We start from the raw sequence: 15,700 nt of genomic DNA on the forward strand, positions 1-15,700 counted from the left end.
TGCACCACTGGGCCACACAGGGTACCTACCACTCTACTAAGACTGGGAGACATAGCAGCCCTCACTAATACACAGAAACAAACACATGGAGGCAGCCAAAATAGGGAGACAAAGAAACATGTCCCAAATGAAAGAACAGAACAAAACTCCAGAAATGAGCTAAATAAAATAAACACAAACAATCTACCAGATACAGAGTTCAAACACTGGTTATAAGGATGAGCTATGATCTCAGTGAGAACTTCAACAAAGAGATAAGAAACATAGAAATAGAGATTAAAAAAACAACTAGTCAGAGATGAAGAATACAATAACTGGAATGAAGAAGACATGAGAAGGAATCAATAGTAGATTAGATGAAGCACAAGATCAAATCAGAGATTTGGAAGATAAGGTTGCAGAAAACACCCAATCAGACAGCAAAAAGAATCCAAAAAAATGAGGATGGTTTAAGAGCCTCTGAGATAACATCAAACGAACCAACATTTGCATCATAGGCATACCAGAAGGAGAAGAGAGAGAGCAAGGAATTGAAAACCTGTTTGAAACAATAATGATGGAAAATTCCCTTAACCTGGTGAATGAAATAGACGTACAAGCACAGGGAGTGCAGCGCCCCAAACAGGACGAACCCAAACAGGCTCACACCTAGACACATCATAATTAAAATGCCAATGGTTAACGACACAGAAAGAATCTTAAAAGCAGCCAAGAGAAAAGCAGTTACCTACAAGGGAGCTCCCATAATGCTGTCAGATAATTTCTCAACAGAAACTTTGCAGGTTGGTAGTGATGGCATGAAATATTCAAAGTGATGAAAAGCAAAGACCTACAGCCTTGATTACTATACCCAGAAAAAAGCTATCAAAAAACAGATAAAGAGCTTCCCAAACAACAAAAAGCTAGAGTTCATCACCACCAAACCAGTATTACGAGGACTGTTAGAGGAACATCTTTAAGATGAAAAAAGATAAGATCAAAAATATGAATAATAAAAGGCAGTAACTACATACCTATCCAGAATTGCTTTTTTTGTAAATGGATTAAATGCTCCAATCAAAAGATACAGTAGCTGAATGGATAAGAAAATCAGACCCTTACACATGCTGCTTACAAGAGATTCGCTTCAGATTGAAAGACACACATAGACTGAAAGTAAAAGGATGGGAAAAGATATTTCATGAAAATGGGGGAGTGGGAGAAGCTGGGATACCAATACTTACATATACCAGACAAAATAGACTTTAAAAATAAAAAACTATAACAAGAGAAAAGAACTCAGTAATCCCACTTCTGGGTATTTACCCAAAGAAACCCATAATGCTACTTTGAAGACGTGTGTATCCATATGTTTATTGCAGCATTGTTTACAATGGCCAAGATATGGGAGCAGCCTGGGGGGCAGGGTGAAAATGTGAAGGGATTAAGAAGTACAAATTGGTAGTTACAAACTAGCCATGGGACTATAAATAAAGCATAGGGAATCTAGTCAATAATATGGTAATAACTGTATAGTACCAGGTGGGTAGTAGACTAGTCAAGGGGATCACTTCTTTTTTTTTTAAGTTTATTGGGGTGACAATTGTTAGTAAAGTTACATAGATTTCAGGTGTACAATTCTGTATTACATCATCTATAAATCACATTGTATGTTCACCACCCAGAGTCAGTTCTCCTTCCATCACCATATATTTGATCCCATTTACCCTCATCTACCACTCTGCTCCCCTCTTATCCTCTGATAACCACTAAACTATTGTGTGTGTCTATGAATTTTTGTTTCTCATTTGTTTGTCTTGTTCTTTTGTTGTTTTTGGTTTATATACCACATATCAGTGAAATCATATGGTTCTCTGCTTTTTCAGTCTGACTTGTTTCGCTCAGCATTACACTCTCAAGATCCATCCATGTTGTCACAAATGTTCCTATATCATCTTTTCTTACTGCCGAATAGTATTCCATTGTGTATATATACCACAACTCCTTTATCCATTCATCTTAAATGATATAAATGTCTAACCACTGTGCTGTATACCTGAAATTAAAATAAAATAATATTGAAAGTCAATTGTAATTGAAAAATTTTAAAGTGGGTAGAGAAGGTGATGGAAAATAACAGACTGAAATTTCCAGATATGAAACAAATCATGGGAATGTAATGTCCAGCACAGGGAATATAGTCAATAATATTGTGATAACGTGGTACGGTGTCAGATGGTAGCTGGACTTATCATCATGATCACTTCTTTAGCTACATAAATATCGAATAATTATGATGTTCACCCAAAACTAATATAATATTATATGTTAGCTATATTTTAGTAAAATCTTTTTTAAAAATCCAATTACAATAGTATAAAAATACTAAGGAAAAAATTTAACCAAAGATGTTCAAGCCCTCTACAAATAAAACATTGGAAAGGGGAATTAAAGAAAAATTAATATAGCATTACATCATGCTCGTGGAGTATAGAACTCAATATTATTATCATGGCATTCCTCCCCAAATAAATGTACCAATTCAGGTGAAATCTCAATCAAAATTCTAACAGACTTCAAAAAACAGATACGTTAATTATAAAATGTATATAAAAAGACCTAGTATAGCAAAAATAATTTTGAAGAGGAAGAATGAAGTTGGAATTCTACTACTTGATTTCAAGACTTACACCATTACAATAATCAAGTAGTAGACATACAGATCAATAGAAAAAGACAGAGTACAAAAAATAAACCCATGTTTGCATAGTCTTTTGATTTTGACAATGGTGCAAAGGTAACTCAATTGGGGAAAAGATACTGTTTTCAACAAATGGTGCATCTGGACATCTATATGGAAAAAAATAAATCTCAGCCCTTATCTCACTATTTGAATATAATGAACTTGAAATGGATCTTTGTCTTAAATATAAGAGCTAAAGATTTTAAGTTATTAGAAGAAAATGTGTAAGAAATTCTCATAGTGGGTTAAGCAAGGATTTCCTAAACATAAACTTAAAAGAAGAAAATGATAAAAAGGATTTCATTAAGATTATCATGGCCACCTGTACCTGACCTCTTAAGGGATTGGAGCATTACCTTCTGGTGAAACTGATCACACCCCCCACCCCCCAAAAAAAAAAAAAAATGGATCTGAGGATAGGAGTTGTCTAATAATACAAACGATGTGAAACACAGAAGAGTGAAGTCCTTTTATTGACCAGTCTAGCCAAAGCATATTGGTGTCCTATTAGCTTAGGACACTTTTTGTTTCAAGAAAAGAGCCAAGGATTACTAAGCAGTTTAAAAAAAAAAAATTATAACATGAAAAGAGATTTAGATGAAACAGAGAATGTTATGAGGCAGTTCCTGTACCACATGGCTCTGTTTTTGTTGTGGGAACGTCTGACTGACATATATGTTGAAAAAAAAAAAAAGAAAATCTTGTTTCTAGATTTTTTTTTTAAAATATTCTGGAAATGATAAATTAAGCTGATCCTTCTCACAGTTTTTTGCCCCTTCTAAGTTAGTCTCCAAAGTAGTTTCAGACAAGGGTTTTTCAAACTGTGGGCCACAATTCAAAAGTGGACCATGGCAGCAGCTCACTGGGGCAGAACTCTTGGGAAAATGACAGGGACATCAACAACAGAGGGAAGCCTGCAGCTATGAACTTGGCCGTCAGATCCAAGGGACGCACTGGCATAATCCCTTGAGGTGGCACCCCGTGGTGAAGCAGCGGGTACCTGTAAGCACGTGCTGTGCAGCTGTGTGTACAAGTGACATGATACTGCTGAGTGTGGGCGTGCAGAGCAGTCAGGATGGGCAGAGTGAGGACACGATGGCTCTGAGTAGAGTGTTTGCAGTTCCAGCCTTGGGAGGACCTGGGCTAGGAGCAAGCGATGATTCTCTAAATAACATGCCAGGCTACGGGCCAGGACACTGGTAATTATAAGGAGGCTTGATTGTGGATGGGACTCAACTGGTGATCAGGCCAGGCTGCTTTCCCTAAGTAGGTGGAGCCTTGTGGCTTTACACTGCCCACTCATTAATGCGGTGTGTGTGAGGGTGGGGGGTAAAGGGGAGACAGGGAGTGCTGTGAGGCCACCCATTTAATCGGTGTTGAATGCAGTTTACATTTACTTATATGCATTAAAGGCCTTCATTTTGTTATTTGGGTGGGATTGGAGATCCAAAATTTGACTAGGACAGTTACCCCAGCAAGGTCTTTTTCTCTATGACAGACAGCTTTAATTCTCATTCCTGATTTATTCTCTCAAACTTCTCTGCATTTGGTATTAAATTTTGAGCCCTGCCCTATGTATTTTGCCAAAGTGTTTTAATCACATTACAATTCCATAATCCTCTAGAAAAGTTAGGAAGTCATGAAATGGTAGAGTAATGGAAAGATCATGAAGTTTGAAATTGGAGGTAAAAGACTTCCATGGGATGTACTGATATACTAACTTCTTACTATGTGACTTTGGGCAAGTCATGTATACTCCAACTTTATTATCTGTAAAATAGAAAAATGATATAATCTCAAAGGTTTGTGAGGATTGATTAAGATATACTGTGTGTGAAAGGGCTTTGTAAACTACAGCGTGCGGTATAAATGTCGGTTCTTGCCTTAACTGTAGGCCCAGTCATTTTTAGGAATGGAGAAAGAGCCACTGGGAAAACACCTGTGCAAAGGTCGCCCTCGTGATCTAATCTCCCAGGCCATGGCCAGTTAGGTGCTATGCAGCACTAATGGGTTGCCTGGATCTAGGGATAAGTCTGGTGAAGTCATCATTAGTGACTAAGCCCTTGGTTTTCCAGGGGAAATTGTAGGAGTAAGGTGGGGCCATATTACTTCCAATCACATAAACAGACAGAAACATTACTAGAAAAAAATATAGAGACCAATACCCCTCATGAATCCACAAACAAAAAAATCAATTGAAAACACTGGCAAATGAAATCCAACATAACACAAAAAGACTTTTATATAATTCTGAAGTGGAGTTTGATCCTAGGAGCCTAAGGTTGATTTCACATTTGAAAATCAATGAATGTGATTCACCATGTGAACCAAATAAAAAGGAAAACCAAAAAATTATCTGAGTAAGTGTAGAGATAGCATTTGGCAAAATCCAACTTCCATTCATGATAAAATCTGGGAATAGAAGAAATTTATTCACCTTGATAAAGGGCATCTATGAAAAAAAAATCATCATTGTTTACTAGTGACAGATGTAATGCTTTCCTCTAAGATCAGGAATGCATCAAGATTGACATCTCCAATCACTCCTATGCAATACTCCTATGATAGTGGAGGGCCTACCAAGTTCTACAAAGCAAGAAAAATAAAAAAGTCATATCAGTTGGAAAGAAAAGCTAAAAAGACTACATAAAGTTCTACATAGAAAAGCCTCATGAGTCTACAGAGAAGCTACTGGAACTACTAGGAAAGTTTAATAAGATTAGAGGATACGAGCTCAATACAAAAAAGTCAATTGTATTTCTATAGACTAGTAACAAAAAATTAGAAATTGAAATTAAAAAAACACACCATGTACAACAGTGTCAAAAACATGAAATACTTAGCAGAAATTTTAACAAAATATGTGTAAGACTGTACATTGAAAACTACCAAATATTGCAAGAGAAATGAAAATAGTCAAATTAATGGAGAGACATGCCATAATCATAGAAAGGAAAAATCAAAACTAGTAAGATATCAATTTTTCCTAAGTTGATCTATTGAATCAATACACTGTGATTTTGCAAACATTGACAGGTTGATTCTGTAATTTATATAGAAATGGAAAGGATCTAGACTAAACAATACATGGAAAAATAAGAACAAACTTGGAGGATTTATACTATCTGATTTCAAAATTTAAAGATTCTCCAATTAAGACATTGTAGTATTGCCTTAAAGATAAGAGTATAGATTGGTGGAATAGAACAGCAGCTCTAGTAATAGAGCTACACACACATGGTTAATTTATTTTCAATGAAGTTACCAAAGCAATTCAATAAAGAAAAGTCTTCAATAAACGATGCTGTACAATTGAAAATTCATATGATAAGAAATGAGGATTCTACACCTAAATATAATATTTAAAACTATAAAATCTTTAGAAGGGAACAGGAAAAGATCTTTCTCATTTTATGTTAAAGAAAATTTCCTTAAGACAAATAAAGCTAAGGCAAATAAAGCTTGAACCCTGAAAGAAAAAGTGTTCGTCAACTGGATTTCCTCAATGCTAAAAACTTCTTCTCTTCAAAGACTGTTAAAAATAAAAATATAAACCACAAACTAGAAGAAAATATTTATAAAAAATATATCTGATAAAGGACTTGTATCTATTTAATATATGGATCCTACTAATACAAATAAATTATATACGTATATATGTTTTACAACTCAATAATTAAACAACTTAATTTGAAAATGGAAAAAGATTTGCACAAGCACTTCATTAAGGAAATGCAAATTACAATCAAATGAAATGTAACTACATGCACATTAGAAGGTTTAAAATGACAAAAATTGACAATACCAAGTGTTAGCAAGGATTTGACTGAGAGGGAACTCCCTTGATGACAGGAATGTTTTGAAAACAAATTTCAGCTTCTTATAAAACTAGACTTATATTTACTATAGAACCTGCTAATCTTACACCTAGGTATTTACCTACTCCTAGATATTACCCGAAAGAAATGAAAGCAAGCTTTTCTGTTCTGATTTTACAGGGTGTTTTCTTTGTTTGTTTGTGTGTTTGTCTGTGTGTGTGTGTGTGTGTGTGTGTGTGTGTGTGTGTGTCTGTAGCATACCAAAAACTTTTTTGAATTTATACTTACAGTATTCTGAGTGCCATCTATCAAACCAGAATATAATGATATGAAAAAAATCAGAGTTAGAAACAATTCAAATTTTAAAAGATAACTCAAAATAAAAAAAAATCAAAATGCATAGGGTAGAACTTAAAGGTGATGAAATTTCTCAAAAGTATGCAAAATGGTCAAAGAGATAGAAAAAGGAGGGTAACTTGTATCACCAGATTGGAGGGACACTGAATGAAAATGGAAATACTAAGACATATTATTGTGAAATTTAAGAACACTGGATAAAGATCCTAAAAGTTTTCAGAGAGAGAGAGAGAGAGAGAGAGATGGTAGCAGGGTGGACTGGGGAGGTAGAGAAGAGAGAGAGAGATTCACATAATATGTAAAGGAAAGAAATGAGATGCTACTGGACTTCTAAACAACAATACTGCGATCTAAAAAGGAGGGGATGCAGCACAGAGTAGAAAGATAGTTCCAGGCTGATGGCAATGCCTCAGGTCCAAAGAGCAATCAGTCCAGATACACACAGAAGGGCAGAAGCCTCCAGGAGAAAAAGAAAAGTGATAGATTATCTCATATGTATGGACATTTAGAAATTAATATTGATGGCTATTTGATAGATACTATACCACATGTGAAAATCCAAAGGAGAGATACATGGCATTGGGCAATTATGATCAATTCCAGGAAAATTTTCAGGCAGTACAAATAGGAAACATAATTATAGTATTTGACTCTGTCATAATGGTTATTTTTATAATTCTAATAATATCGACATTAAATATTGTGAATGAAAAATTATAATATAACTTTTGGGAAGACAGGAAGAGGAACTGAGGTAGAAGAGTGTTAGAGAGCTAAATCCATGTCTACTTTAAATGGAAGTAATACATTCAACAAATATGTATTAATAACCACTAGCAGTTAGGCCCCATTACATACTGATCAGTGAATAATACTATAAAACAGAGGACTCCCTTCATTATGGAAGATTTTGAATCTTTGGCAATAATACCCTTCATAGCTGGGATTTGCTGCCCATATTCATTCACAGTTACAATGAGGCAAGGGAGTACCTGGAAGCATCCAAGTGAAATATCTGGGTTCCACACATAAACCTTTCTGTCCCCATAAGTGAAAGCAGCCCTACATCCCATTATGAGGATAAGGATGAAGTATTTCTGCCAGGATGGTGAATCTACTTCTTGTCTGTTGGTCCTGGGCATGAGGAGTCCGAAATGCCCTTGTGGTAGCCATAACTTATAGTTCAGTGGGACACATGCTGTGTCTTTTGGGATCTAGGACTTCAAACCCTCTAGAGCCCAAAACTGCAGAGACGTGAAACACAAAGTCCCTTAGTGGGCCATTGGAAGTGTGATAAATGGAACCATCCTACTTCTACCTCTTGGTTCCAGGACATAAAGAATGGTATTCCATCCCTTCAGAGTCTCACCTCTGAGCTGGCACTTTACCTGTGCTTTAAGATTGTTCTATGTGTTTGTTCTGTGTTATGCTTTAAGAATATTCTGAGGCTGGCTGCTTCTAGATGGTGTGCTTTGTGTTATGTATGACCAATGGGATCCATGGTATAGATACGCAGTGGGTCTCCTGTTCAGATGCTAATCAGTCATTCCATAATAATGATGCTGGATGAGGCTCTGAGCATGCATGTTTCAGGGCCTCAGTTTTTCCCAACAAAGGCCCTGGTTTGAGGATAGCAGTCTAAACATTCAAATGCCTTTGGAGTTTTTTTGTCACCTACTATTAAACTTTGCTTTTCTGCTCAGGCTTGAGATAAGGACCTCTCTGTGTGTTTATTTTAGAACCTCTTTGTATGTTAACAATCAAAGAGGTACTCTGGCTCTCACACTTAGTCATTAACTATTGTTTTTTTTCTTTTTTTTTAAATTAAAGTTTATTGGGGTGACAATTGTTAGTAAAGTTACATACATTTCAGGTGTACAATTCTGTATGACATCATCTATAAATCCCATTGTGTGTTCACCACCCAGAGTCAGTTCTCCTTCCATTACCATATATTTGATCCCCTTTACCTTCATCTACCACCCCCCCACTTACCCTCTGGTAACCACTGAACTATTGTCTGTGTCTATGAGTTTTTGTTTCTCATTTGTTTGTCTTGTTCTTTTGTTGTTTGGGTTTATCTACCACATATCAGTGAAATCACATGGTTCTCTGCTTTTTCTCTCTGACTTATTTCGCTTACATTACATTCTCAAGATCCATCCATGTTGTCACAAATGTCCTATTTCATCTTTTCTTACTGCCGAATAGTATTCCATTGTGTATATATACCACAACTTCTTTATCCATTCATCTATTGAAGGACATTTTGGTTGTTTCCATGTCTTAGCCACCATAAATAAAGCTGCAATGAACATTGGAGCACACATGTCTTTATGGATAAATGTTTTCAGATTTTTTGGGTAGATACCCAGGAGAGGGATTGCTGGGTCATATGGTAATTCTATTCGTAATTCTTTGAGGAACCTCCACACTGCCTTCCATAGCGGCTGCACCAGTCTGCATTCCCACCAACAGAGTATGAGGGTTCCTTTTTCTCCACAGCCTCTCCAACACTTGTTACTATTTGTCTTGTTGATGATAGCTATTCTAACTGGGGTGAGGTGATATCTCATTGTGGTTTTTACTTGCATTTCTCTGATGATTAGTGATGTTGAGCATTTTTTCATGTCTATTTGCCATTTGTATGTCCTCTTTAGAGAAATGTCTCTGCAGGTCGTCTGCCCATTTTTCAATTGGGTTGTTTGTCTTTTTGTTGTTGAGTTTCATGAGTTCTTTGTATATTTCGGATATAGCCCCTTATCGGAAGAGCTGTTTGCAAAAATCTTCTCCCATTCAATTGGTTGCCTCTTTATTTTGTCGATGGTTTCTTTTGCTGTGCAGAAGCTTTTAAGTTTCATATAGTCCCATTCATTTATTTTAGCTTTTACTTCCCTTGCCTTTGGAGTCAAATTCATAAAATGCTCTTTGAACCCAAGGTCCATAAGTTTAGTACCTATGTTTTCTTCTATGCAGTTTATTGTTTCAGGTCTTATGCTTAAGTCTTTGATCCATTTTGAATTAATTTTGGTACATGGTGACAGATAGCAGTCCAGTTTCATTCTTTTGCATGTAGTTTTCTAATTCTCCCAGCACCATTTATTGAAGAGGCTGTCTTTTCTCCATTGTATGTTTTTAGCTTCTTTGTCAAAAATTATGTGTCCATATTTATGTGGTTTTATTTCTGAGTTCTCAATTCTATTCCATTGGTCTACATATCTGCTTTTCTGCCAATACCATGCTGTTTTGATTATTGCAGCCATGAAGTACAAGCTAAAGTCAGGTAGTGTGGTACCTCAGTATTGTACATTTTTCCTAAGATTGCTTTGGCTATTCAGGGTCTTTTGTGGTTCCAAACAAATTTGATGATTGTTTTGTTCTATTTCTTTAAAAAATGCCATTGGGATTTTGATGGGGATTGCATTAAATCTGTGTATTGCTTTAGGTAATATGGCCATTTTAACTATGTTGATTCTTCCAATCCATGAGCACAGAATGTCTTTCCATTTCTTTGTGTTTTCTTCAATTTCTTTTAAAAATGTCTTGTAGTTTTCCGCATATAGGTCTTTCACATCCTTGGTTAAGTTTATTCCTAGGTATTTTATTCTTTTTGCTGCAATTGCAAAATGAATTGGTTTTTTTTTATTTCTTTTTCTGAGATTTCATTGTTAGTATATAGGAATGCAATGGTCTTTTGTACGTTGATTTTGTAGCCAGCAACTTTACTGTATTCGTTGATTGTTTCTAATAGCTTTTTGGTGGAGTCTTTAGGGTTTTCTATATATAGCATCATGGCATCTGCAAAGAGTGACAGTTTAACTTCTTCATTCCCAATTTGAATGCCTTTTATTTCTTTCTCTTGCCTTATTGCTCTGGTGAGGACTTCCAACACTATGTTGAAAAGCAGAGGTGATAGGGGACAGCACTGTCGCGTTCCTGAACAAAGAGCAAAGGGCTTCAGTTTTTCTCCATTAATTATGAGATTAGCTGAGAGTTTGTCATATATGGACCTTATTATGTAAAGGTATTTTCCTTCTGTACCTATTTTATTAAGTGTTTTAATCATAAATGGATGTTGTATCTTGCCAAATGCTTTTTCTGCATCAATTGATAAAATCATATGATTTTTGTCCTTTATTTTGTTTATGTAATATATCACATTGATGGATTTGTGTATGTTGAACCATCCATGTGCCCCTGGAATGAACCCCACTTGGTTGTGATGAATAATCTTTTTAACGCATTGTTGCATTCGATTTGCTAGAATTTTGTTTAGGATTTTTGCATCTGTATTCATCAGAGATATTGGTCGGTAGTTTTCTTTTTTGTGTTGTCCTTACCAGGTTTTGGTATCAGGATAATGTTAGCCTCATAAAATGAGTTAGGGAGTACTGTCTCTTCTTCAATTTTTTGGAAGAGTTTGAGCAGGATTAGTATTAGATCCTCTTTGAAGGTTTGGTAGAATTCACTAGTGAAGCAACCTGGTCCCGGACTTTTGCTTTTGGGAAGGTTTTGGATGACTGATTCAATTTTGTTACTGGTGATCAGTCTGTTTAGATTTTCCAGTTCTTCATGGTTCAGGCTAAGAAGGCTATATGTTTCTAAGAATTTGTCCATTTCTTCTACATTATTGAATTTGGTGGCCTATAGTCCTTCATAGTATTCTTGGATGATCCTTTGTATTTCTGTGGCATCCGTGATAACTTCCCCTTTTTCATTTCTGATTTTGTTTATTAGTGTCTCTCTCTTTTTATATTAGTGAGTCTAGCCAAGGGTTTGTCAATTTTGTTAATCTTTTCAAAGAACCAGCTCTTTGTCACATTGATTTTTTTCTATTGTCTTTTTGTTCTCTATTTCATTTAGTTCTGCTCTGATTTTTGTTATTTCCTTTCTTCTGCTGACCTTAGGTTTCACTTGTTCTTCTTTTTCTAGTTCTTTAAGGTGTAATGTGAGGTTATTTATTTGGGATTTTTCTTGTTTCTTGAGATAGGCCAGTAATGATATAAATTTCCCTCTTAAAACTGTTTTTGCTGCATCCCAAAAATTTTGGTAGGAGGTATTTTCATTGTCATTTGTTTCTATGTATATTTTGATCCCTCCTCTAATTTCTTCTTTGACCTGGTCGTTCTTTAAAAGTATGTTGTTTAATCTCCATGTATTTGTGTTTTTTCCTGCTTTCTTTTTGCAGTTGATGCCATTAACTATTATAGCTAATTGTTAATGATCTGACATTATCTGTCTGCAGAGCAACTTAGCAATAACAAGCCAATTCTCAGTCTCTGAAGACATTGTTTTCAAAGATTAGAATCAGTGTACCTGCAACAGTGTTCCCTTCCACAGGGACATATTCCTAAGTAGACGTCAGTGAAATCTTTAGTAATTAAGCAGCCACCGTGTGCCAGGCATTATCCATGCCCAACTAATGAACCAGGATAATGATCTCTTTACCCCCCCTGACAATAAGTTTAGTCGGTCTGTAGTCCCCATCTTACCATATTTTAGTTTGAACCAAACTTGTCATCCCTTGCACGAGTCCCAGTCCTCTGAGCAGCCGATGCCAAGACAAGATTAGATGTCAGGGAAAATGAGGCAGGAGCTGCAGGAGGAAGCTGGGAGAGCCATCAGACTGGCGAGGCTGATGGTAAGGCTGACAGAATTCCTGAGCCAAAGTCCATGGGAGGAGTCCTGCATCTGGCAAGAGTAGGCCTGCTGTAAAACCCCTGTTCTTTGTAGTCCTTCCAGTCATTTGAACTAGAGGTAGCCTGGGGATAGCACGGCCTCAGTGCTAATGTGATAAAAGTTGATTTCAGAGTGCAGCAGGAGGCAGTCAGTCGCTCACACTTCCTGAAGTAGTAGATCTGAAAAGTGCCACAAGGTTCTTATAAATAAAATACAGTGTTTATTTCATCAAAAATTATTTTAAAAGATAATTCCCTGCTTAAAGCAAAAATGAGAACAATGTGTTATGAGGTTTATAAGAAACACTGAAATTGACTATATGACAATGATCACAAAGGGTGAAAGGGGAAATGGAAGTATATTCATTTAAGGTTGCTGATATTTACATAGAGCGCTAAAAGATTATTTCAGGTAAATTTTAATAAGATAAAGTGACATATTGTCAGCACTATTAGAGAACACTAATAAAATGGGATATAGTTAATAAACTAACAGAGGAAATAAAAGAGGACACTAAAAAGTACCCAACTAATCTAAAAAAGGCAGGAAAAGAGGGAGAAAATGGTACAAAGACCAGTTGGGATGAGTAGAAAACAAATAGCAAGATTATACGTTTACTTCAATAATTACACTGAGTATAAATAGGCTTTATATACCAATTAAGAGACAGAAAAATTTACACTGGATAAAGATAAAATAAAAACCCAATTACATGCAGTTTAAATGAATCATACTTTAAATACATCATTTTTTTTAAAGGATAAAGAAAGATATACTGTGCAAGAACTAATCATAAGAAATCTGAAATAGCTATAAATTTCTTGGGACTACATCAAATTAAAAAGGTTTTGCACAGAAAAGTTTTCCTTCAACAAAACTAAAAGGCAACCTACCAACTGGCAGAAGATATTCACCAACCATACATCCAATAAGGGGTTAATATCCAAAATTTATAAAGAACTCATGCAAGTTAATACCAAAAGCAAACAATCCAATTAACAAATGGGTAGAGGACCTGAATAGATAGTTCTCTAAAGAGAACATACAGATGGCCAATAGACATGAAAAGGTGCTCAACCTCACTAATTATTAGAGAAACGCAAATAAAAACCACACACACACACAAAAAACCTCACACCTGTCAGAATAGCTATCATCAATAAATCAACAAACAACAAGTGTTGGCAAGGATGCGAAGGAACACATTCCATTGCAAATTGGTACAGTCACTATGGAAATCAGTATGGAGGTTCTTCAAAAAATTAAAAATGAACTACCTATGACCCAGCAATTCCACTTCTGGATATTTATCCAAAGAAATGCAAAACACTAATTAGAAAAGATATATGCTCTCTTATGTTCATTGCAGCGTTATTTACAATAGCCAAGATATGGAAGCAACCGGAGTTCCCATCAATAGATGATTGGATAAAGAAGATGTGGTATACATATACAATGGAATATTACTCGGCCATAAAAAAGTGTGAAATCTTATCATTTGCAACAACGTGGACCTAGAGGGTGTTATGCTAAATGAAATGTCAAATAGAGAATACCATATGATTTCACTTTATATGTGGAATCTGAAGGACAAACAAAACAGAAACAGACTCAGGTACAGAGAACAAACAGATGGTTGCCAGATGGGAGGAGTCGGGGAGACTCAGTGAAAAAGGTGAAGGGATTAAAAAGTACAAATTGGCACTTACAAAATAGTCATGGGGATGTAAAGTAAAGCATAGGGAATGTAGTCAATAATATCGCAATAACTAGGTATGACGCAGGTGGGTACTAGGCTTATCAGGGTGGTCAATTTGTAAGTTATATAAATGTCTAACAGCTATCCTGTACACCTGAAACTAATATAAAATACTCACTGTAAAAGAAAAAAGAAAAATTGAAACAACAAAAAACAATCACAAATGATCAACAATTAGAGGATTGGTGAATTAAATTATTTTGTGCTCATACAAATGTAATGCTGTGCAGTTATTAAAAATCATGTTGTGGGTGCTGTGGCAGTGGCACCCAGCCCTCCCCAGCCCAGGTGGCGGCTTGGCAGGAGGGCCAAGCCTGGGGACCAGGCTGCGAGCTGAGTCTCACCTGGAGGCTCCCACCAGAACATCCAGTCATAGATAAAAATGAGCTGGTGCAGAAGGCCAAACTGCCCAAGCAGGATGTGGGATATGATGACATGGCAGCGTGCTTGAACTCTGTAACTGAGCAAGGAGCTGAATTGTCCAATGAGGAGAGGAATCTTCTTTTATTGTTTGTAAAAATGGTGTAGGAGCCCCGAGGTCAGCTGGAAGGGTCCTCTCAAGTATTGAACAAAAGATGGAAGGTGCTGAGAAAAAACAGCACATGGCTCAAGTCACAGAGAGAAAATTGAGACCCAGCTAAGAGATATCTGCAATGATGTACTGTCTCTCTTGGAAAAGTTCTTGATCCCCAGTGCTTCACAAGCAGAGAGCCAAGTCTCCTATTTGAAAATGAAAGGAGACTACTACAGTTGCTTGGCTGAGGTTACTCCTGGTGATGACGAGAAAGGGATTGTGGATCAGTCACAACAAGCGTATCAAGAAGCTTTTGAAAACAGCAAAAAGGAAATGCAACCAACACATCCTATCAGATTGGGTCTGGCTCTTAACTTCTCTGTGTTCTGTTAGGAGATTCTGAACTCCCCGGGGAAAGCCTGCTTTCTTGCAAAGACAGCTTTCGATGAAGCCATTGCTGAACTTGATTCATTAAGTCAAGAGTCTGACAAAAGACAGCATGTTAAGAATGAAATTACTGAGAGACACTTGACATTGTGAACATCAGATACCCAAGGAGATGAGGCTGAAGCAGGAGAAGGAGGAGGAAATTAACCAGCCTTCCAACTTTCGTCGGCCTCATTCTAAAATTTATACAGTAGGCCATTTGTCATTCATGCTATCCACAAATAGTTCTTTTTGCTTACAATTTGGCAGGTTTATGTTACTTGTGTTTGAATTTCTGTATTTCCCATGTGGTGTTTATGTTTAATAATAGGAGAGTAGAGCCAGTTAACATTTAGGGAGTTATCTGTTTTCATCTTGAGGTGGCCAATATGGGAATGTGGAATTTTTGTACAAGTTTTAAATGT

The 15,700-nt window shown here is 36.3% G+C and overlaps 1 pseudogene; it reads left to right on the top strand.

Annotated features, from left to right (window-relative positions):
• The first annotated feature begins 3,760 nt into the window (after positions 1–3,760).
• Positions 3,761–15,389, top strand: LOC109433872 (14-3-3 protein zeta/delta pseudogene; annotated as a pseudogene).
• The last annotated feature ends 311 nt before the right edge of the window (positions 15,390–15,700 follow it).

Source organism: Rhinolophus sinicus, chromosome 9, assembly GCF_057876585.1.
Source record: "Rhinolophus sinicus isolate RSI-liver-muscle chromosome 9, RSI-T2T, whole genome shotgun sequence".
NCBI lineage: Eukaryota > Metazoa > Chordata > Mammalia > Chiroptera > Rhinolophidae > Rhinolophus > Rhinolophus sinicus.